Source organism: Athene noctua, chromosome 17 (assembly GCF_965140245.1).
Source record: "Athene noctua chromosome 17, bAthNoc1.hap1.1, whole genome shotgun sequence".
Lineage (NCBI taxonomy): Eukaryota > Metazoa > Chordata > Aves > Strigiformes > Strigidae > Athene > Athene noctua.
The window spans coordinates 6,341,931-6,369,599 of NC_134053.1; the positions used below are offsets into that span (position 1 = coordinate 6,341,931).

The 27,669-nt window shown below is 36.6% G+C and overlaps 2 protein-coding genes across 3 annotated transcripts in view; both read right to left on the minus strand.

Annotated features, from left to right (window-relative positions):
- Positions 1-16,846, minus strand: part of RIMBP2 (RIMS binding protein 2) — a 118,647-nt gene extending 101,801 nt beyond the window's left edge. The window contains exon 1 of one of the 2 annotated variants that reach the window (XM_074921440.1): positions 16,710-16,846. The gene's annotated coding sequence lies outside the window, so the exon portion shown is untranslated. The remainder of the gene's footprint in view (positions 1-16,709) is intronic. The other variant, XM_074921447.1, reaches the window with a different exon arrangement.
- The window catches only part of LOC141967594 (uncharacterized), a 111,641-nt gene that overhangs the window by 41,108 nt on the left and 42,864 nt on the right, over positions 1-27,669 (minus strand). The window lies entirely within an intron of this gene.

The window sequence follows — 27,669 nt, forward strand, 5'->3', positions numbered from 1 at the left end:
ATGTAATAAAATTCTATCTCTTTATATGCAAAATATATAAACAAAATCATATATATATGTTTTCATGCAAATCTCATGATCATGCTGTTCAGAAGGGAAAAAAGAGATTATGCTCAGCAGGCTTTTGGGCTCCACAGGCTTGAACAAAAATCAGTGCACAGACTCCTAAGAAGCCTATCTTACCATATCTTTAATATGTAGAATTTTAACAGTTAGAAGAATGGTGAGGCTACTAGAGATTGTAGTGTAACAGGCTTGCTCACTACGTATTTCATAATTCTAATGGAAAGCACTCATTACAAAAACACTTCACATGAAGTAAATTTTATTCATATACAAAGCCAGCTATTAATAACCTCATCCCTTTAAAAGCATTTCTCTCCAAACAACTAGTTTGCTTTTTTTTTTTTCTAACCCCTCAAATGTCAAATACCTTGCAATTCCACAATTTTAGTTGTCATTGATCAATCATTAAATACATTTATTGTCCAAAACAGATAAGTTGCACCTATGTTTTCTCCTTGTCTCTCTGTGGTTATCTTAGGACTTTTTCCTAATTTGCGGTTTAACAACTTACCCAACTTTATATGGTACATATGCAAATTAATTCTACCCCTGTTCTGGGTTTATTAACGTTAGAAAGCAGAGGTAGGTTAAGTACAGTAACATTATTTTTTTATTGAATTACAGTTCTTTCTCTTATGATTTTTGCCAGAAAACTTAACATTTCCGGGTCGTGTCACTATGAGATATCTTTCATTTTATATGACGTGATCACTTCAGATAAAGTTTATAGACGTGTTCACTACCAAATAAACCTTTTACCTTCCGAAGTTTCCAAACATCTGTTTTCAAAAACTCAGCTCTGTCTGCAATGTTAACGACAAAAGAGTAAATAAGCCACAACACTGATAAAGCTGATGTCATTAGGTTGCTAAGAAACACCTTGAATATAATTCAGATTGATTCATAGGTAAAGACAGACAGCCAATAATGCTGTTAAAACATCCTCGAAGGCTTCTTGTTCCTTCTTTTCTAGAAAATTATTCACACAATTACAAAATAGTTGAAAGAATTTTTGAAAGAGTACTAGAATGCAATGAAGATTGTTACCTCCACTATTCGGATACAGACACACCCAACGGCTCATGCTCAGTCCTTTCTCTAGGCATCTTTTCCCCCTGGTCACTCCCATTATTCTGTCAAAAGGATGTGTCACAATTTTGACCTCCCTTTTGCTATATCACTTTCCATTTAAGCGCTGGATGAGCCTCAATCCTCTGACAGGAATTTTAGGAGTATGTAAATGAAAGTCAGACTCCCTATGAAAGACTTAAACTAGTTTGGAGAGCTCAAAGTACCCCTGAACTTTTAAGACATTAGAAACTATTCATCACAGTCAAATACTGTGGAGAATCCTGCTTCTCTCTAATGAGAATTAGGAGGCACCTTTCCTTAATAAAGGAGTGAGTCTCATAATTGTCCAACTTTCAGGTCTTTAAGGAAATGGGAAGGCTATGCAAGAAAAGTAGGAAAATTGAGTTTATTTTAGAGGAATGGAAAGAGAACAGCATTAATACAGTACTAGTAAACAAGGTTCTAGTTTCCTTTTTATACTTCTGAATAAAACCTGCAAACAATGCTTCTTGGCTCAAACCCAAATAATAACAAAAACCTTGTGTGTCAACCAATGTGCAAATCTATGTGCACCAGAGATGCTCGACCTTCTAAAATTACCTACTGATTTTGTAAATTTGGGTATAAGGGATTAATTACATAATTAAGAAATGTCCAGAATACATCTTGCCACTATTATTACTTTTCCTATACTTAGGGGTTTTTTTAACTTTTCTTTTCTACACTGACTTCAGATCAAAGTATTGCCAAATTTGCAAACTAATCAACATTTTTTACAGAGAGAAATAAGAACAGATTCTCTTATGAACACATTTTTAACAGCTTTCTTTATCTTTTACTTACTCCCCACTTCATAGCCTTGGTTTACATTTCAGAATCTGACAGGAACAGGGCTTATTCCACTAAACCAAATTACAGGTATTAATTAATGGCTGTCGCTTGTTTGCCAGCTCCTGCAAGCAGAAGGGTAGATAAAAATGTATTTACAGCAGAATTTAATTACCCATTTTCAAGCCACTGGCCTCCTGGTAAAAGTCTCCCAATGTAGTGCAGAACAGGACTCAGATTTAGAATTAATTTACTGTCAGCAACGATCTGCAATTTAATGGCTTAATCAAGTTTGCTATGAAATTGGTAGGGAGCTCTGGAGCCTAATATTGCCCCAGAGCCTGCTGCATCTAAAGACAGGTTTCAGAGATCCATAATGTAATCATGGTCCAGCAAATCCAAGATCTCTCTCATATAATCAGGAACTGCCTCTAGCAAGCTTACTGCTCACATTACAAAGTTATAGCTCATGGGTTTGAAGTTCAGTGCATATGTTTGACTCTTTCTTCCTTTTCCAACTAAATCTCCCAAAGAAACTGCACTTGCATGAATACCAAGATCAGCACATAAATACAGGCCAGCGTGTGACTAACATATTCTCTCTTGTCTTTTCAAATCATAATGTAAATATAGAAAACTGTTAATAAAAACAAGACAAAAGGGTTTAACACATAAATGCTCCTTTTAGTTCTATTCAGAACTTTCCCTACAGTATGATTTCCATGAGAGCACATCTGAAGATGGAAATGAGAGATTAAGACCTTGAAAATCACAGTTGAGATAAAATCAGCTATGAAGTGAGCCTTTTGTTTGTTAAAATTTTGAAATTTAAAAGATCTCAGTTACCTTTAAAAATAAAACCAAGTCACATTTTGTGCTAGAAGACAACTGATAGAATAATAGAAGTCTAAGTGCTGAAATATAAAATGTTATGCCAGAAATAGGCGGATAAAAACTATTCTCTTGAGCTTTCAAGGCCACATTTTAATGATCTCAGAGGCTCCAACCTTTCAAAAAATATGAATAAGCTTCTCACATGGGGTGTTTAAGCTGGGCTGAAATATTCCAAATTCTCTGCAAATTATCACCGGTTGTCAAAATACCCTGGGGGAAACTCCTAGAAGTGCTTTGAACACCATACCACCACAGCAGCTTACCTATTTTACTACTTTTTCCCTGCTAAGATTATGAATCATCCTTATGTCTCCCGTTCTGTCACCCATCCATATTTACATCATATCTGGCACAATGGTACTAGTACATCCAAATGCTTCTTTTTGCAGAACTGAGGACTGCTTTTTTTTTTCCATTTTCTCTTTTTTATGTTTTTTCTTCTTTTCCACTTTTTTCTTCCCTCCACTTTTTTTTTAAGAAATAACCTCAAAGCTTTCCCCCCTCATTTATTCTCAAAACAGAGCAATATACAATACCTCTAAAGAAGCACTACATCACTATGTGGAATGATACTTTATATGCTGAATTTAAGAAACATGGATGCAGAAGTTTTGGTTCTTATCTCCTAAGAGAAAGGAACATGGATCCATTCAGAACTGTACAGACAGAACCACTGTGCAGTCCTACAACTTCACCAAAAGCTGACGTGCATGTGGTGGAAGAGTTCAATCCCTGTTTAGGCTTAAATGAAACTCATGGGTTAAAAATTATGAAACTTATGTGTAAATGAAGATCTAGTACAAGCCTAAAAAATACCAAGCTTAAGTTCATCAAATTGCTTGGATCAAGAAAAATCTTAGCTAATAGCAAACTATTGTAGTAGTATTTAGTTTAATGAATATGCTGCTGTCAGAACTCAAGCATGCACCAAATGCAAACCAATCAGAATTCTGAAACACCAAACCAACCCCCCCATAAACCCCTGAAACTAACATGTAGTTCACCATGTCTGTGCAAGGTAACACTGTGGATGGATGTTTGAGCAGTGATCACTTCTATAAAGTAATCGTTCAAATTCAGGAGGTAAGCTGAAAGATGCATCTCCATAAGGAAAAAAATAGCCAAAGTCTCACATCATAGCTTATCATTACTAATAAGTCCCTCCTGCAGTATTTCTCAGTTGAGTTTACATACAAATATATAAATTGACAGTAAGCCCTTTAATGAGCGTATTGGGAGTACTGCAACATGGAGTCAGACATCCAGAAATGTCTCATTAAGCATTTGACCACATCCATTCTAAAAGGAGAAAGTTATGAGGAAATTACTGTAAGTGGCTGTACCCTAATTAAAAACCCTAATTAGGTTTTATTTGTAAGACTTAGCTTTAATCCTCTAGCCTCACATCCACTCAACTGAGTTACCAGCTAATAATAATTTCCTTAACATCTGTATAGATCACTGCACTTCCAATACATCATTTTCTTAACAAATGCACTGTTCCCATATATTCTACAACACTGCTTTGTTTATTTATCTGCAAGGACATTTCTCATACACAAAAACTTCTTCAGAAGCAAGGAAATGCTACTTTTTAACTCTAGTTCTAGAGGGTTCCTGCACATTCTGTTTTAAATTCTACAGGTTGTGTAATACAAGGATATGTTAGGAAATATTACAGAATTTATTTTCTGAACTTTAAGCACGGGCTTGCCTGCAGAGATGGCTGAGTATATAGTTAACCTCTTCAGCATCTTAACAAATAAGTACATGCTTCATCAGAAAAGTAGAATGTTCATTCATAAAAAATATGTAAAAAACCTCTTTTACAGAGCTGTGTATTTCCTCTGTCAACAGTGTATGTGCTAGCATGCTTCTGCACATCCAGGAACAGCAAATTACCAGAGCACGTGCACAGATCTTGGAGCACGCAGCAACGATGGCAATGACAATACTAGTGGGTTCCAGTTGTTACAGTTCTAATATTTCCCTGCCCATTACGATACCGTTTACAACTAACAGCAGTGAACTGAAAACACCATTTCCTACTTTCTGGACTCCCCCTTCTTCATCCCAGACAGCACTTAATGCAACTAGCAGGCCTAAAAATTCACTCCACACATCACAGCTTCAGTGTGTGACCTAACACTGGTTTCTTCACTTACACAACAGCTTGGTTTGTTCCTCCTCTCTCCACAACAGTATGCCCAGCATTACAGGCATGCTGTATTGACACTGGTGGGTTTTTTTATTCCATCACAACAGGAAACTAGATGTTATCAAACCTTAAGTTTGTCTGGACCTTGATCTAAATTTTTAAACTGCCAACAATTTAAACACAATTTACATTCAAATAAAGTTACACCATGCTGGAATTCCTTTCAACTTGAGAGAGTGGTAGGCATAATGCTTTGCTTTGTAAATTCAGAAGAGAATTTTCTTTCTGTGCAATCATCTTCAAATTTACACACTGAATTTCTTTCTGAACAGCTGCAGAGGGCTAGCTGCTAAGAGCAAGCAGCAGCAAAGCCCGCCCCCATCTCAAGTGGGAAGCTAGGCTGCAAAACCATCAAAATGCCAAAGGCACAAAATAGCATGCTTGTCCCAATTTCTTCATGTTATTTTGGTATACTTTAAAAAAACCAACAACACAACTCATTAATTATAACCTTTCAAAAGTGTTTTCCTTTCCCCCGAACTGTTAAAATTTAGTAGAACTGCAGCCAAAGTTCTAATAAAACTATTTTTAGCCTTTGTCATGCAGAGAACATCATGAAGAGTCTCATCTTTCTATTAATGCAAATGTATTTAAGCAGTCATTGCAGGAAAGTTTAAAATATGCTAATCACTGTTTCTCTGGACTCCAGTCTCTAATGTCTTTGCTGATGTGTACTTATCACAGACATGCTAAGTAAAGGAAACACCATCTTTTAAAATGTCAATACGTATAAAAAACTCCATAAAGTGACAGGAATATGTATATTTTATTGCCACAATTATATATATTTCATAATTTTCTAGATTCAACATCTTTTTAGTATATAATGTTCTTACTTTCTGGTGTCTGAGCTGAATTGCCACAGTGTGTTATAAATGGAAATGCTTTTGATAATCACATGCACTGTTTTTCTTTTTAAAGTGATTCAGTGCTGATGAAAGGAGCCAGATTGACGTCCTTGCAGATTGGAGTTCCCTGTTAATCCACAAAGAAAACAAGGCTCTGTCAGGGCAGTTGCTGGCCAGCTTCCCTCCAGTACCTCTCCATTTAAATCCATAAGAGAAAACAAAAAAAAAAAAAAAAAATTTTTTTTCATCACATCTCTAAGTCACAGTCTGACTCTGCCTGCTACATATCCTTAGCCTTGCTTCTTATTTTTACTACCAGAGAAAGAGACAGAGAAAGCAATGCATTTCTGGGATTGGACTGCTGCCCATGAGCTGCTTTGTAGCACAAATTTAAATCAAACAGCACACACCACTCTTAGCCCAGCACATGCATCTTCAGTGTGTAGTTAAAAGACTACATGAAATTTATCTAATAAAGTGTTGAGCTACTGGGTCTTACTTGGCTTCAGCACTCCTTTTCTGAAAGCAACCGATTCTCTCTCATCTACTGGGTATCCCATCAGGAATGACAGATACTTTCTTCAACAGGTTGCTATGATGAGGAAAACCTACCCTAGATAGATGTAAGTCAGTCTCAATTTTGCCACTGTTATTTATGAAAATGAATACATATTTTATTAGCAATGTCGCCAAAATATTGGAAGATATTATTTTGGATTTCACTTCTCTACCACATAGTTTATAGCAGCAAGCATCACATCTGAAACACAAGTCCTGGACGCTTATCCAAACCACCTGTTAACTCCGAATCCATAAAACTGAACTAGAAATTTAAAGAACAATGATCCTTTCTTAATGACACACAAATATGTCAGCAATTAGAAGAAAATATGCTAGCACAGAAATAAATAAATAAAACCACAGCATTTTAAAATACCAAAAGCAGCTCAGCCAGAATACTTAAAAACAGAGCTACATGGCTTAGTCACATGGCTACATGACCACAACAGAGTGATGTGGCCAGAACAGGAGTGTTTCACGGTGCAATGACAGCTATGAGTCCAACAGCTTCCTCAGACACCCTCCTGCCACACTGAAGTAAAATCCTGTCTGCCCACAGGGAACTAGGGAACTGTCACTAAAGAGAAAATAGGTCATCCCCTTCTTAACAGATATTCCGTTATATAGCTCTTTTTTTATCTCAAAATTTCATAAATAATATTAGCCTTGGGTTTTTGCAAAACATCAAGTCCCATTGAAATGAAGCCTGTAGTCTTCTTTGGAAGCGTCTAGAATTGTATTTTATCTTCCGTTAACTGAAAAGATACATCTGTTAGAGTATATGTCAAGTGCTTGCATTTATTTTTTTCTCCAGGTGAAGATGCCCATGCCATTTTATTTCTGGAATTTCAACTGTTCGAAATGATCTCCAAATCTTCACATCAACTACACCAAACATGCCACCTACTTCTAAAGAAGGAACCAGGAAGTTTCAAAATATGTTCCTGAGTGATCTTAATGTAGTGTGCTTTGCTTTGAATCACATACTGTTCCTTTCTGACTACATTTCACATTTTATGAATTCTAAAAACCCACAGAGAGAAAGAGTTAAATCATATTTGCCTTGCTGAAATGAATAGTCTCAAATACGTCTTTGAGACCATGCGCTCAAGCCAAGATACTTTTGGCTCTATATGAGCATATTTTTAAAATGTGTCGCTAATTATTTAGATAGTTCATTATCTCCTTGCTATGCTGATCACGACTTGTTTCCCTTGTCCACCCACTGCTTCTCAGGTAATGATGAACTAATGGTTTGAATGTGTCTGAAACTATTTTTTAAGAAGGAAAAAAATATTAACCAGTGTAGCTGCTTTGGAAGAACATTCAGTGAAATCCAAAAGGGAGATCTCATTGTCATTAGGTTTGAGAAGCAAGGCGCTTACATTGCAACTTTCCTTCAAATACAGAAAATCACCTATCAAGGTTTTTCAGGAGCAATGCAGGTACCTTAGACAGCTGTGGCCATAAGGAAAGAGAAAGAACATCCCAAGTGATGATTGCTTCAAAACTGTTTGTTTTAAGCAATCTAGTTTATTTCTGGCCCTCCAAAATAAAATAAGCCATACTAAGGCCCCAAATGACCTACCAATACTGGTATATATTCCCCAAGGAAAGAAAAAATGGCCATTTACACAGAGCATGCTGCCAAATGTTACTGAGCCTGCAGTCCAGCAAATAGCTGGTGGTTGCCTCTCTCCCAGGATGACAGAAAAGTTTAAGACTGGTGGGCACACTTCCACACTCATTAGTATGTCTTTACGCAGAACAGGTACTGTTAGACCGTATTTACACAGGTTACCTACAACTATACACACCATTTAGAAGCCCTGTTCTGCAAAATCTTATGCTTATTGAAGTACATCGTGAGCTGTCTGCAACATCACCGGAATCACTTGTGCTGGTTATTTACAGTGGTGAATAACAGAGGTATTGTGTGTGCTTCCACACACCTCCCTATTTAAAAGCAATCTTGCACACTGCCAGCGCGCGCTGAATGTTTTCAAATGTCTGAAGATACTCAGAGCTTCATACACCCAGTCTTAATCAAGAAAGAGAACTGGAAGGCTTCTTTGGAGGGCAGAATCACAACTGCTGCTTCAAATCAGAGAAGCAGTCTCAAAACCATTTAAACAGACAAGCAGAAGTTTTGATGCCTTTAATAAACTGGTCTTGTCCAACTCCCAAATTCATTCAATTCTCATCACAGTACTTCACGCTGAGAAAATACTTTCACTATTTCCTGATATAAGGCCAATGTTCCAAGTTGCAGGAATGTTTGCTGAAGGACAATGCTGAGGATTACAGTACTTTCAGTTTTAACTTCAGGTTAATTTATCATAAGAATTAAAAATTCTGGGGCTGTAGTTTGTAGCTATGTAGTTACTTTTGATCTACACACAAACATTCTGCATGGCTTACCTTGTTATTTTTAAATTCTTCATGGAAGGACTTTTTTTTTTTTTTTTTCTTTAAACCAACATTTGTCAGTAAAGCGCCTTTTGCATTTGGAATCTGCACTAAGATCCTCAAACTTAGATGTAAATACACAATCTGTGCATATAAAATATGCATGAGTGCTACGCACAGGTTAAAACAGGAATTTGTAAACTTCAACATGCGCTAATATGCTCCTGTTCACACATCTCAGCTTTTCTGGTTGTGTCTGATGAAAGAGGACCGCTCAGAAATACAGTTTTATATATCTTTTTGACATTCAATACACTTTTCCCCAGTATGTCTTTTATCTCTCATGTACACCACCAAGCCATGGGCTCCTTGTAGGCTCTAATATTCATATTCAGAAAGGGATTTAATTCAAAATATCTTTCTCCCAGCTGTGCTGCCTTTACAAAGTGCTGTACACTTTGTACAGTGTTTACGTAAACTGGATTTTTGATCCAACACTTCTGGTACATTTTAGCCAGTGAAAAGCAAGTCTGGTAGCTTTGAGCAGCCTTCTTTCTGCAGATCTAATCACTAGTACTTCTCCTGGAAACAGAGTGAAGTTCGTTCAAATAATGACCTAGTCTACATTTATATGCTGTTAGAGAACAATTTGATTACTCATACAGATAAGGCTGTATCTTGCTCTCACTACTCACATTACTAGCCTTGCTGACTTCAGTGGTACTACTGGTAATCAGAATTTGGCCTACACTATGTGAAAAAAAAAAAGAACACCGGCACTAGCAAAAAGACTTGCAGATATTTAGAAATGGACTATAGACTCCTCTGGCTTTAGGTCATCAATTTTAACATGAGATTCTTTTGCCAGCCAGTCACTCATTTGAGTAGTGATTGCAATAGCAGCCTTCATATGGCTGATGAGTATCTTAGAAACGCATCAAAGGACTCAGTTTAATTCAGTGAGAACTAGAAGACAAGTAGAAGTTGAAGAACCGGTTGTTTCATAACGTAAAGCCCAGCAGCAAAATTAGTATTAATTGGTTAGTCTTTTGGAAGCCACAGCAACGAGTCTGAGAGCGCTTTAGACCTGAATATGAAACAATCAACAGAGGTGTTACCACTGTTCCTGCTGGAGAAAGCTTTGATATGCACTATCATTTTCATCATCTGGCTTTGATGTAATAACTATTTGAAGGTAAAATATAAATTCTCATTCTATAAAAAGTAAATCAGCCCCCTAAATTATTTGTAAATTAAATATCAAGCTAAAATCAGAGAGCCATCATCTAACTCACCTCTGAATTTAGTAGTAACATCACTGAGCCTAAAGATTATAGTATGGGTTTTAAGTTTAAGGCTTATATTTTTTAATATCACCTGAGTATTTTGTCTCCAACCAATTTACTGGACAAGAAGCCTTGTAAATGAAGCTACTACAAAATTCTCCAGTCTGATTCATTAGGACAAAAGTTAATTAAATAATGTTGTCTCCTCAGACATACTCGTTTGTCTTAAAGATGATTAAACAAGAGGCAAATGTAATTAGGATATGAAAAAGTATAAACAAAAAAATTAATCTTGTAATGTGTTTCAGAAAAATGAAGTAATAAATCACCTTGCTCCATAAGCCTTTTGTTTTGTTGTAACTAATAATGCACTGACTTTCTTTAGCTTTCTTGTCTAATGCAAGTATTTCATTTGAGGCAATTTAGAAGGGAACTGGGACTGTGACAATGGACAGTACATTCAGGAGAAAGATAATATATAGTTAGACTTATCAGGTGGTGTCCTTCCAGAGAGCAATGAACAGAACACTAGATAGCGAGATTTATGAACATACAGACTATATCCATAAACACAAAATTAAGATTTAAGAAGAATATACACCCTATCTCTTAAACAGAATCCCAACCCATATCCCAGGTTCAGAATACAATTATTTCAGAGGAGGTGGAACCTTTAAAGGTTTGTGTCACTGACTGTTTGTTGACTGAACACATTTAAATGACAAAGTACAAAATGCGGAAAGAAAAATCATGCCCTTTAACCTGGGACTGAAAAAACCTCTGCATTCAGCTCCTGAATCTATCTTTGACTTTCTTATTAATTAGCTCATTTGCTCTGTTCCTTATAGAAGAATAGAGATAAGAATGTTTCATTGCTCTTGTCTGTTTAGACTGGATTCACTGCTCAGTTATATTGAGATAATTTTGAGATGTCTCTTAAATCTGCAGTCACAAAACCCAAAAGCTTAGTTTTTAATATAAGAATCTGCACAGAATATTTTAATATAAGAATCAGTTTGAATATATCATATCCAGTAAAGGTTATCAGAAGGCCTTGCTTTTGAATTTTATAAACCAGCAGGATTAACAGATGTATTCATGAGAGAAATCATAACTACAGACCTAGAATCCTTGAAAAATATATAATATTTTTTCCAGAATAATAACAAGGCAGCATTGCATCCAGCCCAGGCAAAACCACCCTGAAGTCTGCTAAAGGCCTGATTCACCGGTGCTCTTTTGAACACCTGAGCACACCTCATCTCTCCAGAGCTCCTTTAACAGCCACCATCAGGCGTGTAAACCACTCGATCCCGGGCAGCAACAGTGCTTGAGAGTACCTGCGCCTAGCTGGTGCCCTCCCAACCTATGGCTCTTGTTAGTACACCAAAAAGAAAAAACACGGAAACTATATTACAACAGTGTTTTTATTAAAAGGTCATATTTGAGTCAATCTTTTTAAACTGAGAGAATAAGAATATTATGTTTTAGGGAAGAAAGAAAAAAGTCTGTTTGCTTTCATGGCTACTAATTTAATTCAGTCTTATACTGGGCATGTCTCATTGTTTGAGCCTTTAAATATCTTTTACTGCTTTCACTCATTCAGGAATGTAACAACCTGCTTGAACTCTGATCAGGAAAAAAAAAATTTAAAACCACATTAAGATCTATTTTTGATGGAAGTTCTCTTCACAGCCTGCAGATAGGAAATGCTTTTATTATACTGGCACTGTATCAACAAAAATCAAACCAGAAGTCTACATTTGCACAGGCAATAGTTAATCTAGAAACTAACATTAGAAATAGAACATTACATAAGTTGTTCCACTGATATGGAGAAGAAAACTGAAGATGGAATGGTAAAGGGAAATAAACTATTAAAACAGCTCATTGTCACTGAGTGCCATGTGTTTAAAAATGCTCAAGAGACCCAAAATTATAAAAATTCAAAGACATTATGACTAACCGGCATTTATCAAAATCCAGATAGTGGATTTGGCAATAAATATTGTTGCTTTCCTTGCTAAAAATCTCACACATGCACAGGGCACAGGAAAGACAAGTAACTTCAAAAAGGTTTTTTCACAGAGCCAGCTATCTAGGCTAAATATTTAAAATATTAAAATATCGGAAGCATTCTTTATTTATTATTATTATTATGCTATAGATATATATCTCTCCAGCCTCATTGTTCTGCCATCATCAAGAGACTGCAAAACATCTCTGACTAGCAAGCAATACTCAAAATATTTACAAGTTACAAAAATAAAAATATTTCTTTTTCTTTCAGCCCAGTTTTTGCCTATTATCCTAAACATTTAATGTTCTGGCCTCAGTAAACAACGAATCCAAGCAAATGTTTGGGAAGCATGACAGATTCCTGCTTCGCAAAAAGGCTTAAATGCAATACAGCGTGTAGAGAAAACTACGTATTGCAAAAGACTAAAGCAATTACAATTTTTCCATCATGAACATGTGATAGAGGGCTATATCTCAGCGAAATGCTGTTGTTATAGAAACTCTGCTGACATGTTGCTGCTACGGTAAAAGTGGCATTATACTCACACTAATGTCCTTTTTATCAACCTCAGTTCAAAATTCAGAGCACTTTAATTCACAATCAGGGAGCTGCACGTCATTCACTGCAGCTGCAGGCAGTGTCAAATGATGCTGTTGCCTGGTAACTAACAGGTAACTGGTGCAAGTCTGTTATATTTATGTACACAGAAAGCTAATGACAGAAGGCAAACGGAACATTTGTCGTAGATAAAAAATTTGGTCTCTGTTTACTAAAATACAGGATATTCCTCTTGCAGTAAAACCACTGCTGAAACATACAGTACCAGAATGAAAACCTGTACTTATTTCTTCTGATCTTCAGTGTAAATGATTAAAAGTTATTGTTAATGATATAGCTGCAGCAATTCATTTAGAATTAAAGAGGAGTGAACAGTAAGTTAAAATTTAGCCTCAAAGTACTGTAACTCCTGTATGAAAGAAACATCATTTAATATTTTGTCAGGAAATTTTAATCCTGGCAGCAGAGTACCTGGCGCTCTCACTATCCGTACTACAACACTATGTAAACAATAGCATTTTAAATAGAGGCTGGTTTGGGTGTCCAAAGTTTAGTCTTTATCCAGAAGGCTGCTACTGCCCAGCAACCATTTATATTTCTTGTGTTCCCCTTAAATACTGACAAACTGAGAGGCTCTGAATGGACTCAACGATACACACTGGACAGCAATAAACTCCTGCAAATAATAATTTCTTTACTTTGTTTTCAAGACCTTAATCCAGACCACTGCTTTTTGTTTTACAACACAACTTCATGCTTCCTAAAAGCATGAATTGTATGACTGAAACTAACAGCAAAATTCCCACTAATTTCAATAGCATCTCTTTTTTGCCACAAGTTGGTCTTTTGTAAGTGAACCGAGTCTGGGTCTACAAACAACTACCTAATTTCTCAAATGCCTTCTGTTAAGGGAACTTCTACACACAACGTTAGAATATTGACTTTTTCTTACCAGTAGTGTCTTTCACCAGACCTTAACATTCAGTTCACATCACAGCTATGTAATTATTCTTTTCAGAAGCAGAGATGCAAAGAAGGCATTAACAGCCGTTCAAAATATCACATTTATGCACTTTTCTCTTGTCATATTAAATATAATTACTTCTGATGCAATCAAACTCATATCCTTCAGATGGATAAATCCAGCACCAAATTTAGAACCTCAAGCTTCAAATATGAGGCTCTTAAAGCAAAGCTTTAAGCCTTTACTTTCAGCTCAGCGAGGTACAATGTAAGAACAGTGAGAACATCAGGTTTAAAAATGGTATTTTTTTATGAATTTTCTTTAAATTATTCTGTTAGCTAATGGTTGCAAAGTGCTTTGAAGATCAAAGGTGATATATGAACTACATCTTATAACCCAGTCACCAAGAGATGTGGATCAAGTAACTGACCAACATATATGCTCCTCAAAACTCATTATGACTGGAAAATAAACCACAGGATCATTTTCATAACACCTGCCAGTCCTGAAGGGTCTAAAGGACTCACAGTATGCACATATTCTTCACACAGATACGAACATACATGCTTTTAGGCTGGCATAATAGCTTATTTTAAAATGGGAGTATATGCAGTAGTAGTAAATATTTATATATACAGGTCTAGTTATGGGATCAGGTTTATTTGTTTAAATACAAATATAACTTCAATTATGCAATAATGAATTGCAATCAACTCTACATAGTGCAAAAATCTGTTAACAGCTATAAAGCATGCTTATAGAATAAACATCAGCAACTCCTCTGCCCGTTGTACATTAAAAGTAATACAGTCCATTTCCTACAGAATTTAAGAATATTATTTACAGCCATGAAGAAGCCTTACAGAAGGATACCATACAATACCAAACATGATTTTAGTATTCCCTGTGGTATACTTTTCAAGAATCTATTATTTGAACTCACTATAAATGTAAGGGGGGCATTCTGTAAGGACAAGTATGTACAATCGAGAATCATAAATAAGGAAAATTTATGCATGTAAGTAAGCATTCATGTTTATATAATCACAGGATAATTTAGGCTGGAAGAGTCTGGAGGTCACCTAGTTTAACTTCTGCTCAAAGCATGGCCAGCTTCACAGCTGGATCAGTTTGCCCAGGGCTGGATCAGTTTGCTCACCAGTCAAGGTTTCCATCTCTCCAAGGGAAGAGATTCCATAACCTCTCTGCAAAATGACCACCCTAATTTTAAAGATTTTTTTTTTCCTTAGATCTAATAAGGATTCCCTTGATAGAGCCTGCATCTATTGCCTCTTGTGCTTTCACTGTGCATCTCCATAAAGAGTTTAGCTCCATCTCTACAGTCACCCATTAGGAAACATGTTTTCTAAAGTGTAATATACTCATTTTATCATACCCGAACGCACAGCTCCCTGTTTTTCTGCAGAACATGTCCAAGACAATCATTACTTACACATCACTCAAAGTAGTACCACCATAGTAAACATATTTGCTAAAATAAAGAGTAACTTGAGACTAATAAAATAATCTGTATCTTTGGCAAGAATACAGAGCAATGGCTGCCAATGCTGGGACATAAAGAGATCTAGGGAGCACATTTCAGTTTTAAGGTTTTGCTTTGTAAACTGAATTTTAAAAAGACTAATTGTTTTAGCACTAGAGAGTAATGTTATTATTCTACCTCATCTAAAAAGAATATTTCTCTGTAAATCAGCATTAGGTGGAGAAACAAAGCCCTGAAATTTATATCTAAATGGAAGCTCTAGAACTTGTATTTAACTCTGTTTCAGGTAAATCTGAAGTCAAGCAACAGAACTTACACTACTCCATCTTGAACTAGTATGTTCAAGAACTAGTATGCTTAACTGAACGGTTAAGCAAGCACTTCTATGAAAAGGACAACCATGAAATTATGGCTTAGATATCTCGAGCAACTGGCAGGTTTTTAGAGGATAAACATGGTAGATCCCCAAGTCTACTTACCAAACTGTGTTTACTACTGAAAACTGACTCCAAAATTCTACTCAAGACACTTAGTTCAATCTAATTTCTCCAAAAACTGAACAAAGTGCGCCTTCCTTCTTCACAATATTTTTGTTTTCATTACCAAGTTTAAAAAAAAAAAAAAATATTTTTACACCCATCATAATTTTACAGTCCAAAACTAAGTAAATTCCTTGGTGCAATGAAAGCAAACACAGGTAAACCAGCTATTAATTATAGGAATCAAAATGTAGTGTTCCATCTGCAATTCTGATTTTAAAAAGAAATAGAACTTTATGTATTCAAATGTCTCTGTACTTAAGTGCAAGTTAATGCCAATTTATGTATTCAAATGTCTTCATACTTTAGGTAAATTATTTTACCTAAAAGAAAGAATTCAAGGCACCTCACTGGCACCCATATTCCTCTCTGGAAGTTGTCTTCAGGTATACTAACGTTATGCTATAGCTTTTATATTCAAAGGAGTCTTCTAAATAGGTTCTTCTCTGAACGCAAAAGGTGCCCAAATAACAGAACATGTGCAAACACATAGAAATCCAATCAGAAAAAAATCTGCTGACATTCAGATTCAAGTGTCAGGTTGTATACACCAAAACAGATTGGAATGTGCTGATCATAACCATTAAGCACTAGATCCTGCATGTTTATATTCATGCATCCAGAACAAAGCATTGGAATTATTTCTTCTTTTACATCTTTGTTTATTAAACTCTCATTTCATGCTTAAATTATGTCCCAGGTACATATGTATATTATTTAAGTACTAGTACCTAAGAAAACAATTAAAAATCTATAAAGATTGTGAAGCTAAACTCTCCTTCTCTCAAACATTCCTCCTCAGAAAACTCCAACTCCTGATGTTACTGCACATGCAAACAAAAAACCCCATCCAATCAACCAACCAAAAGAAGCAGCATGGACTGCAAAACTAGACTTGTCTTTATCAGTTCCCATGAAATAGTAAAACAAAGACAGGACTTACTAAAAACTGCCAGTGATGATGCTCTTGATTTAAGGTGGTGACATGAGACTTAGAAATCTGGGTCTCTTCTAAAAACTGGGTCTGATCAAATATTTTCTGTGATGTTGCAGGCTGCAGACATGATGGATCATTTCCAAACTGTGTAGAAAAAACAAAACAATCAAGTGAGGAGTTTGCTATGACTGCATCTGTACTACCTGACTAGCACTTATTCTTCCTACAACACGTTTCATTAATGGTTTTTTATTGCTTGTGCCCCCAAAAGTTGCTTGAAAATGATGGTTAAGTATACATTACATACAATAGAAGACAATTCAAACTAATAAATTCAGGTTTGTTGAATAAACATTTTGTCAGGGCAGGCAACAAGACCGAAGTCCAACATAAACCTCCAAAATAAGACATAGTGTGGTCATTGGTACCTTGCAGGAAATTAAATTCAGTTTCAGTATTTTCTGTATAAAATGTAGGGACACAGAACTAAGCAGAAAAATTCCCACTAACATTTATCAGAGTCTGCAAGTTTTTCAGAATGTCATAGAATCACAGAATGGTTTGGGTTGGAAGGACCTTAAAGATCACCTAGTCCCACCCCCTGCCATGGGCAGGGACACCTTCCACTAGCCCAGGTTGCCCAAAGCCCCGTCCAACCTGGCCTGGAACACTGCCAGGGAGGGGGCAGCCACAGCTGCTCTGGGCAACCTGTGCCAGGGCCTCACCACCCGCACGGGGGAGAATGTCTTCCTTTTATCTAATCTAATCTAAATCAGTTTAAACCCATTACCCTTTGTCCTGTCCCTACACCCCCTGATCCAGAGTCCCTCCCCCCTTTCCCGCAGCCCCTTTCAGCCCTGGGAGGCCACTCTAAGGTCTCCCCACAGCCTTCTCTTCTCCAGCTGAACCCCCCAGCTCTCTCAGCCTGTCCTCACAGGGGGGTGCTCCAGCCCCCTGAGCATCTTTGTGGCCTCCTTTGGACCCACTCGAGCAGGTCCATGTCCTTCTGGTGTTGGTGCCCCCAGAGCTGGACACAGGACTCCAGGTGGGGTCTCAGGAGAGCAGAGTAGAGGGGGGGTATCCTCTCCTCCCTCGCCCTGCTGGCCACACTGCTCCTGATGCAGCCCAGGACACGGTTGGATTTCTGGGCTGCAAGCACACATTGCTGGCGCACAGGCAGTTTTCCATTTACTACTACTCCCAAGTCCTTCTCCGCAGGGCTACTCTCAATCCCCTATATCTCTTTATATTAACAACAAACTTCCAGCAAAGCTTTTAGAAAGTACCATTAGAAATCCTGGTGGTTTTTTGCCAGCTCAACCACACAACTCACAATGCTCCCTAGATTAAGAGGGATCATTCAGTTTGGTATTTCAATTTTTTTTGTACAGAGTCAGATTCACCAACATTCTCCAATTCCTTTATAAGAAGGTTTGTGAACAGAGGAAGAGTGTGAGGAGTCCTCCCTCTGAGGAGAAGGAAGCAGCAGAGACAGCGGGTAAAGAACTGACCACAACCCCCATTCCCCATCCTCCTGTGCTGCTGGGGGGAAAGAGGTAGAGAATTTGGGAGTAAAGTTGAGCCCAGGAAGAAGGGAGGAGTGAGGGGATGGTGTTTTAAGATTTAGCTTTTATTTTCCCATTACCCTACTCTGATTTGATTGGTAATAAGTTTATTTCCTCAAGTCATGTCTGCTTTGCCTATGACTGTAATTGGTGAGTGAGCTCTCCCTGTCCTTAAGTCAACCCACGAGCCTTTCGTTATATTTTCTCTCCCCTGTTCAGCTGAGGAGAGGAGTGATAAAGTGGCTTTAGTGGGCACCGGGCATCCAGCCAGGGTCAGCCCACCACACAGACATACTCCTGCATAAAACAGAGAGTGTTTTGCAGTTAATTTCTCCAAGAACTTTTGCTGTGTCCTCACTTTTGCACAAAGTCTTCACAGCTCTGAACCACATGCTCTATCTTCACATCCCTCTTTTTGCAATATTCAGGTCAAAATAACTGTGTGTAAATATGCTAGAGCTCTTGAAAGAACAGTTTTAGAAATAAATGTCGCAACCACAGCTGTGAAGCAGTAAGTCACCTTTCCATAATATTTGATTTGGGTTGCCTTTCAAAAACTAGAAAATAAAAGATTGTAGAAAAGATTTGCTGATTAAGCTCAGCAAATTCAATTCAGATGAGGCCCATCTTTGCAGAGATGGCTTCATTTCAGCTACACTGTGAGAGGGTAGGAAAGAAACATTCAAACGCAGCCTGGATAGTGTGGTGTGCTCGGGATCCAACACACTACACTGTGCAGTCAGCAGGGCAAACGTGACAATAGCTTCCTTACCCAGTAAACAGCAGTTAGATCTTGTCTTTTCTACATCCTGTTAAAAACTATCAAGGTATCAGTTCCCACCTCTGTTTAGCTGGCAGTTCAGCCCTTCATCCCTCAATAGCTACATTTTCACATAAGCATCTCTGTGCTTATTCCTTATGCCCAGGAAAAGCTTCCCTATAAGCATTTGTCAAAAGGTATCCAACTGTCCTCTTTTCTCAGTTGCTTCAGTAAGTATGAAAACTAAGTAATACTCAGCTAGGTGACAAACCAAGGTTACTCTCATCCCCACTACTGTTGTTCCATGACATCCTCCCACTCCTTTCTTCTGTCTTATTAATCTTATATCACCTGCTAAACTGTGAACTTCTCAGAGAAATCACTCTTGTTACATGTGTATAGCACATCACTCTCTGCATTTTTAATTCATGCTAAAAACTGTAATGGAACAACAGAGAAGAGCTGACATATTTATTGGCCTCAGTAGATGATAAGCATGAGAAAGTTCTTCCAAAGACTTTAAAACTTGTATTTTTCACTAAAATGGAATTCTAAAAATAACTTTGGATAGTGCCCTTCCACACACAAAATGGCGAGGCATATGAATTGCATGCTATGTACACAAGCTAAATATCAGAGGTTATTGTCTAACAGATTGTTCAGAGTTAATGATAGATACTTCCACTCATACCCCCACATTTCCAACTATTTTTAAATGTCTTTACTTACATAAAGTTTGATGTCTTCATCAGCACCAATCTAATTCTGATGGCAACATCAAGGCTGTACTTGTAGGACATGGGAAATCACACTGTAAAGCATGCATCCTTACATTTCTGTCAGGCTTGGGCCTGGAAGCACAGGATCTTTTATTTATTCATGAGTTTCCTGAGAAGAACCAGTGGTTGCTTTCTGTCTACTGAATAGGATCGTAATTCAATCTTCACTGGAACCTGTTTATCTGAATGACTTATTAAGGTGCAAGCTGACTGCTAAAGAACTCTGTTTCGTAATAACAAAGCCCTTTATTAGGGGAATATATGTTTTGAGAAGTCATTTCATGCAGTATGGGTTTATCAAGGTTCATTTTTGAGAGATAGTATAATTTTTAAAAAACATAAACAAATGAAGTACATTCATACCTGTAACAGTAACATTTTTCTGCAACTATTTTGTCAATGGGCAATAGGACATTTTATAGGCACAGGCCTTGAAAATGCAAACTCACAGCTTCAGGAGTACTGGAACAGGGTAGTTTCTAAAGTGCTCGAAGTATACAAGCATAAGATTTGCAATCAGCTTTTCAAACAGAGCTGTTACCATTCCTCTGAAATTCTAGTCTTTCCAAAGGGCTATCTGCATATAAATGACAAGGAGCCAACTGGAGCTTCACAAGTCTAAAGTATTACCATAAATGCAGGTAAGAAATTACCTCCCAGAGACATACGCTTATGATAATACTCATTCTAGAGTTTTCACTCAGCAAAGTTTCAGGTAACAGAAATGGTAAGAAGAGTTGACCCTTTATAAACAGATCTTTTCCAGAGATCACTGCTATAGCGTACACATGGTATAAAAATCAGCTCAGAAACTGAAAGAGTCATTCTAGGAAAACTGCCTAGGGTGCAGAGCACATGAGGTCAAGTGACAGACTAAAGTTACTGCTGGATACTGCTTAACAGCTCTATTTGGAGCCAAAAGAGCACAGTAATGGTTTATGAAGGAAGCAAAATACAGAAGAATGCTCATAAGGGCAAATAAATCTGGACTAACATTCATTTTCACCTCCATTATAAATAAGGAACAATATACCAAAAATAGGTGCTGAGTTGGGGGGTGTGTGTTGCCTCAGGATTTTCTGAATGCTGGAGAATGGCTGCTTATAAGTTTCATCCTCTGATTTGGGGCCTTGATATTTTAATATCTTCAATCAAATTTAAAACCAAGACTTATCTCTGTCATAGGAAGAAAGAGAAAAGACATTCCAGCTCTTTCTCTGTCCCACTGGTGTGAAGCCCTGCACTTTATAACATGGTCCTCAACTGGATTTGCAGTTACCTAATTTACTGTTCTGTTTGCACTTGACAGCACTTTGAAACAGGAATTATTTCACAAATAATGATTTCAGTTTCCCTCTAGACCCATGGGAGGTATCAATTTTTGAGGATAGGCATCACTTCAGTTCACAAAAAAGTGTGCTACGCATGGTCTTGAACACTATATTACTGTTACAACACCAGGAAACTCCTATCAGTAAATGAACAGGGAACTTCTGAAGACCACTGGAATGGAAAAGATGAAAACAGATGGCTATAAAAGATGATTGAGGAGATGAAAATACATTTACTCTACTTAGATAAATCTAAATAGACTCTCTCCTACTGTTCAGCTGACTGGCCATGGACACTTTCCTGACAAAAATTTTCTTAGGGATTTTGCCTTCCAACATTTCCTGTCCTTTATCACGCTCATTTAAAAATCTTTCTTGATGTTGCTTTTATAGCTGATCTTTCTACAAGTGTTCCAGCGATTTTAACTGATTTAATCTTCTTCCTCACCTGATCTCTATGCAAAACCTTTTGCTTTATATATTCATGATATAATCTAAAAGGGACTAAATACATATGGTTCATTATTGGCTATTAGCCAAGAGCAGACATTATCATAAGCAACAGTTCTGAAGCCATAATATTTCAGGGTGACTGACCTTCAGAAAGAAGCAAAAGGCCAAATCATTGTGCAAGTCCCAAAAAGTGCATTGGGATATCTTAAAGTTTAACATTACTTGGTTATTCTGGTATTTCATAAAAGAGTGATACAAAGAATTGATACATAAAGGCGCAGCATAATGAGAGTTTTTATCACGGTCCATCAGAGATCAAAGTCTTTATCACTTTACATATTTCTTTTCAAGCTGAAATCAGCAAGATGCAAATGTCAGCAAAAGGTAGAGGTCTAAATCTGAATACTGACGTTCTAAGGAGTATGTATAAAGTCACACCTTTGTTAAAATTTCCTTAAAACTCATTGACATCTTAAAGTCACATTGGAGTCTAAAACAGTATTTCATGCAGATTAAAGCATCTGATGTATTTTATGACAGCTAAACTTTTTCTGGTTGGTGAGGTATAAATACTTTACCAACTTTGATGATAAAACAATATATCTACAAAACCAAATTACATTAATATTCCTTACTTGATAGGGTTGTGAAACAGTGTTTTGGAAATTAATTTGAAAGATGATGTCATGTCATATGTTTTGTAATATGTAACCATATACTAAAAATAATTCAGCAATCTTCTTTGATCTTATATTGCAAGTGACAATTGCATTGTGATTGAAGAATCAGTAGCCAAGTTACAGAGAAGACAATAACATGCAACATGGAAGGCACGATGTCAACAATTATAAAGTTACCAGTCTGCTGAAACAGTCCTTACATGTGTTTGTAATGTAAGACACTTCAATAAATCCTTCACCAAACACATCTCAACCTTTCCTCTTAAATTGAAAGGATTACCCTGACCTGCCTCTACTTTTAGTACACGCCCTTTTTCTTCTGTCTCTATCAGAAAAATACTCAGTATTAGAGAAATAATCAGTAGTATTACAATATATACAGTATAATACTTAAGCAGCTCTACATTCTGTGTGGGTGCATGCATGTGTGCAGAGAAAGATATATTTAATACACATGCTAAACAAGAAAATATATTTTATTTACTGGCTATAATTAATTTTTTACAACTTATTACTGTCCTATTAAGTCTAAATAGTTAACAATAAGGCAAACTGCGGACTAGCAGCACTGTGAAAATGCCTCTTAATTTTTTAAATTAAAAATACCACAGAGAACAAATTAATTACCTGTATTGTGGTAATGCAATACAGTATTGAAGAGTGTCAGTCAAGGGACACGGCCCACTCTACTACCCACAGCACAGAAAAATATTGCATGCCTAAAGCAAGCTTACAAACTCTATTTGTCCACAGTAGTTCACATGACATCTTTTCGTAGTGGAAAATTATGAAATTTCACATCTGCCTATTTCTACCAACAAGAAAAACCAAAACCATTGTGACACTGAAATAACACAACATTATGTGCAAAAACTAACGTGATCTTTATGAACATAAAATAAGATGGCATCATCACTGATTCCAGACACACACACACACACACACACACACACCCAGTTCCTCCTAGATCTAAAGCAAAGAACTGATTCAAAAATCAAACCCCAAGGAAACAAAATGCTGTATTTTTTTTTCCAGCACAACTGCCTGCAGCTTCCAGGGATGGTTCCTTAGTCTCCTACCATGTCACTGGCCCAAGTCTGACCTCGTGTAGTTTATAACATCTGACAGGGCCACAGTGCCGTGATTTGGCTGCAGGCAACCACCTTTATAAATGATACACATAAACACGGACTTTACTCTTCATACAGCCTTGCCAGCAGAAAAAAACACTTCATGGGCTTTGCAATCTTACTTCATGTTTTACTTTTTCACTTAAAAAAAAGAAATTTATTACAATTCTCATTACCACCAAGTCTTATCCAAACCAGCAGATGTACACAGCACTGACACAGGAATACGGTTGAGGGTAACTGTAAATTATATATACAGGAACAGGGGAGAGATTGGAGAATAGGTAACAAGCTTCCTACAACACCAAATAGCTTTTAAAATACTAGTACCTTCTAAGAATCAAGACTTGAGGAATTATGAAAATACTGTTCAAGGAAAAAAACAAAAACCAAAACTTTTAATCACTTACAAAATTATTACTGCCCTGCAAGAAGACACTTGCTGTTAATCAAAGGACTCAAGTGAAACAACATGGCATTTCACGATTCCTAAACTATCCTTTTTGAACCTGTTAACCAAAACACTGCAGACTTTATTTCTCTACTCTGAATGTATTTTGTTCTTCTGTTACACTACTCCCCTGATCTTGTACTCTAAGACCAGAATTTGACTGCAAGAAAAAAGGGAATATTTTCTGTCATATTAGAATAAAGGGGGCAAACATGACAGAGGTGCTCCAATATTTGTTGCGTATGTGAGAAGTGTCAGTATAAAGTTCACTGAAAACATGGAGCTGTCATGGAGAAATCTGACAGGGGGGAAAGAAATATGAAGTGTCTTGCCTGAGAAAGCAATGACTTAGAACAGGAGGATCTCTGCATCACTGTGATAGTAACAACTGATGTTTCTTTAAGAAGGAATGAAAATAATTTTATTTCCTCACTCTTGCTTTTTTTTTTTTTTTTAAATCTCAAAGGTGATACTCAACAAACAGGCAAGGACTCAATTTAATATGAAAATAAAAATTCAAAAGGTGCTACACCAATGTTCTTAGAAATGGTCCACACACCAGGTTTGGTTCTAGTAATGGTTAGTATAAAGTCCTCACAAAACATCTCAAATGCCATCTGGAGAATTCATCTCCCAGTATCTCTCTCCATCAGTAAGGCTAAACCATGCAATATAGGTTTGTTTTAATTTTCTAGTATTAAGTCAAATATTATCCTCCATCCTTATTACAACTGAGAATATGGAAATACTTTGATGATATTTGTTCTACGATTTGAAAGCTTTCTGGTGTATTACACAATCCCCAGTTTTGTACTATTATTTCATATTTCAAAGTCACAAAACAAATTAATTAGCAAGATCATGCCACTTTGTCCTTAATCTTATTAGAAAAGACTAATGGCTACAGAATCAATTCTTTCACAGAGATTACTGCTTTAACACCATTAGCCTTTACATCACACAAGCTCATTCTGAATTTTCAATTCCATTGCAATTTCCTCCACTAGTTTAATTACAACCCTTAATTGTCCCTTCTTTAATCAATTTTATAGCTATGTCCATTCATTTATGGCTGCATATAAAATAAGAAACAAAGAGCAACTGCAAAACTGTAAAGGCCAGCACAAAAGCTTTCACGGTATTTGGCTGGCCTTAACTTCTGCTCCAAGAATGACAAGCATTCCTTCCTTTTAAATATCCATAATAAACTCATAACAAATACAAAGAAAACCAAAATTTTAGCTCAGTTGTCTAAAACCATGACTGATAATTTTTTTTTTATTTTGCAGTTCCAGAAAATCCAATGAATTAGGGATTATATTTACATAGTTCATTGTTCAGTTTTCTGTCAGTTTTAAGAATCTGTAGCTTAGTCATAGTTTTCTAGTTACTCCAAAAGCTAAGTTTAGATGGCAGGTCTTTTATCTGCGGGGATACACAGGAATTTTTACATCACACTTTTATCATACACTTAGACATCCTGTTCTGACATGGAAAACACAAATCAACATTGAGACAAGGACTGTCAACTGCAAAATAGGTAACGTATTAGAAGAAGCCTAGCTGCTTAAGGTAAACTGACTGGAGAGATGCAGCTAGGTTGGCAAAACTATTTTCAGGATGTCTCCAACTTCAAATTCACTCATATAGCTCTGCTACGTCTGAATCTGAAACAATCAGTAGGGGATGTTTGGCAAAGAAAACAGTTGTAAACTCTTCAGATATACGGTATTCCTTCACTCCTGTACGAAAAAGATTTACATAAGCCTCTGTTTTTCACTGAAAGAGCTGTGTCTATATTCACAAGTACTTGTATGAATTTTCACCAATTTGTTTCAATGGGTGCAGAAACCTCATCCTGTATTTCTGCACAAATTTTCTATTTATAATTTAAACATTGACTTTCCAGAGTGTGCAGGGGATATATTTTTCAGAATGGATAATTTCATTGCCAAAGCACCAATTGAGATTTTTCAACTTGATGCTTTACTTTCATCATAAATAGTTTGTGGTTCTTTTCAGAGCAAAGTGCTTTGCAATTTATGGCATGAAATTAATATGCTGCTTTCTTTGAAAGCTGCCCTTTTTAACCATTCTGTACTGCGAAGATGTAGAAGTCATTCAGATTCATTCACCCCACTTATTAATATATTCTACACAGATACACATACATATTTGTATTGGCAATTTCTTTCCTGTTATTATTATTCAATCCTTAAAGTGCCAATATATATATATAAGTGCTTTTCACTAATGAATGAAAAGATGTACTTTCCCTTCATAAAGTCTGTAGTAAAATGCAATTCCAGTTTTAAGGAGGAGTTAATGTTTGAGCCACTGACTGATCCTGTCACGTTGAAAACATTCCAACATATATCTTACATGAATTTCTGTTCACTAGGATTCTGAACATTTCTTGAAGTTCAGATTGACTTGGCTTTCTATATGCCTTTGTCTGCATCGGGTGTGAAGATTTAAATACTTAAAGTTTCTAAAACACATTGGTTTAAAGATTATTTTTTATTCCTAAGGTTTTTCGCATTTTGAACCTATTAGAGATGCACTCTGAAAATCATGCTGCTGTATATTACTCCTGGCCTCAATTCTTTGACCAGGAAAGCCCAAATTTAATCTTGTTTTTTTTCAGACCTTTGTATCTCTACAACATCTACACAAGGAGATGTATTCTTTTTTAAAAAATTATTGTTTCAGATAAAAAGCATGGTACTCTGATTTAAAGAAAACCATTGTTCACACTTCTCAAATCAGAGATTTTTTTTTTTTTTTTAAAAAAAACCAGCTCTGTTAATACTTGCAAATTCACTTCCCTTGAAGGTACATATGCAGCAAATACCAGCTTTCTTTTCAAGAAGCATTATCTCTGAATGAGTATCAGTGGAATTGCTAGCTAAATGTTCACTCCATAAATATACTAACACATAAGCGTTCTCACGGTGAGAAATATTTACTGGATCTAAAGAGAAGTGTGTCAATGCAGAATTGTTCAATATCAACATCTAACACTAACACAGAATGTAATTTTTTACTGTTTGGTATTTTAATAGAAGATATTAATAATCCTTTTGCAACAATGGTACTATTTCAAGAAAAAATTAAAATATTCTCTGTTAACCTACAGAATCTTCCTTATCTGGTGGGCATGTGATCAGAGATATGAGAAGCTCTGTTTCCTAAGATGATGAACTTTTAAGCATTTGACACTTTTCAACTGGGCATAAGGCAAAGGTGCCGGTCCAGCCACCTTCAGTGAAAGAGACTGGAACGACTAGGAAGAGCCTCTGTCTTTCCATTATCTTTAACAAGCTCTACCCATTTTTTTTTTTTTTCTCCTCTCTCTCAAAGAAGGGAGCTAAAAGCTAATTTATGTCCCTTATTGCAATGTTGCAGATAGCACAGCCATATCCTTCTAATCATTGAATCCTACAACTTGGGAGCTATTTTTACCATTTCTTTTTACTCTACATCACACACACCGAGTCCTTTTTATAACCTGCCTCCTCCTGTCCCTCCAAATCTCTGTGATCATCAAAACTTCTTGTCAGGCTCTCATCAGACTCGATTTCTTGATTAGGGCAAAATCCTTGCCATCCCAAACACGCAACTTACCCTTTCCACCATGAAGTAAGCAGCTATTGTTACTGTACTTTTTGCTTCTAAACTGCTGTCAATAAGAACTTTTGAGTTTTCTGATGTGCTAAGCAGGAACTGATCTCTCAGGGAGGGCTATGAAACACTAAAGAGCCCTGTGCAAAGGGCTATGAAACACCAAAGAAATCTGAAGAGCAAAATTTTCCTA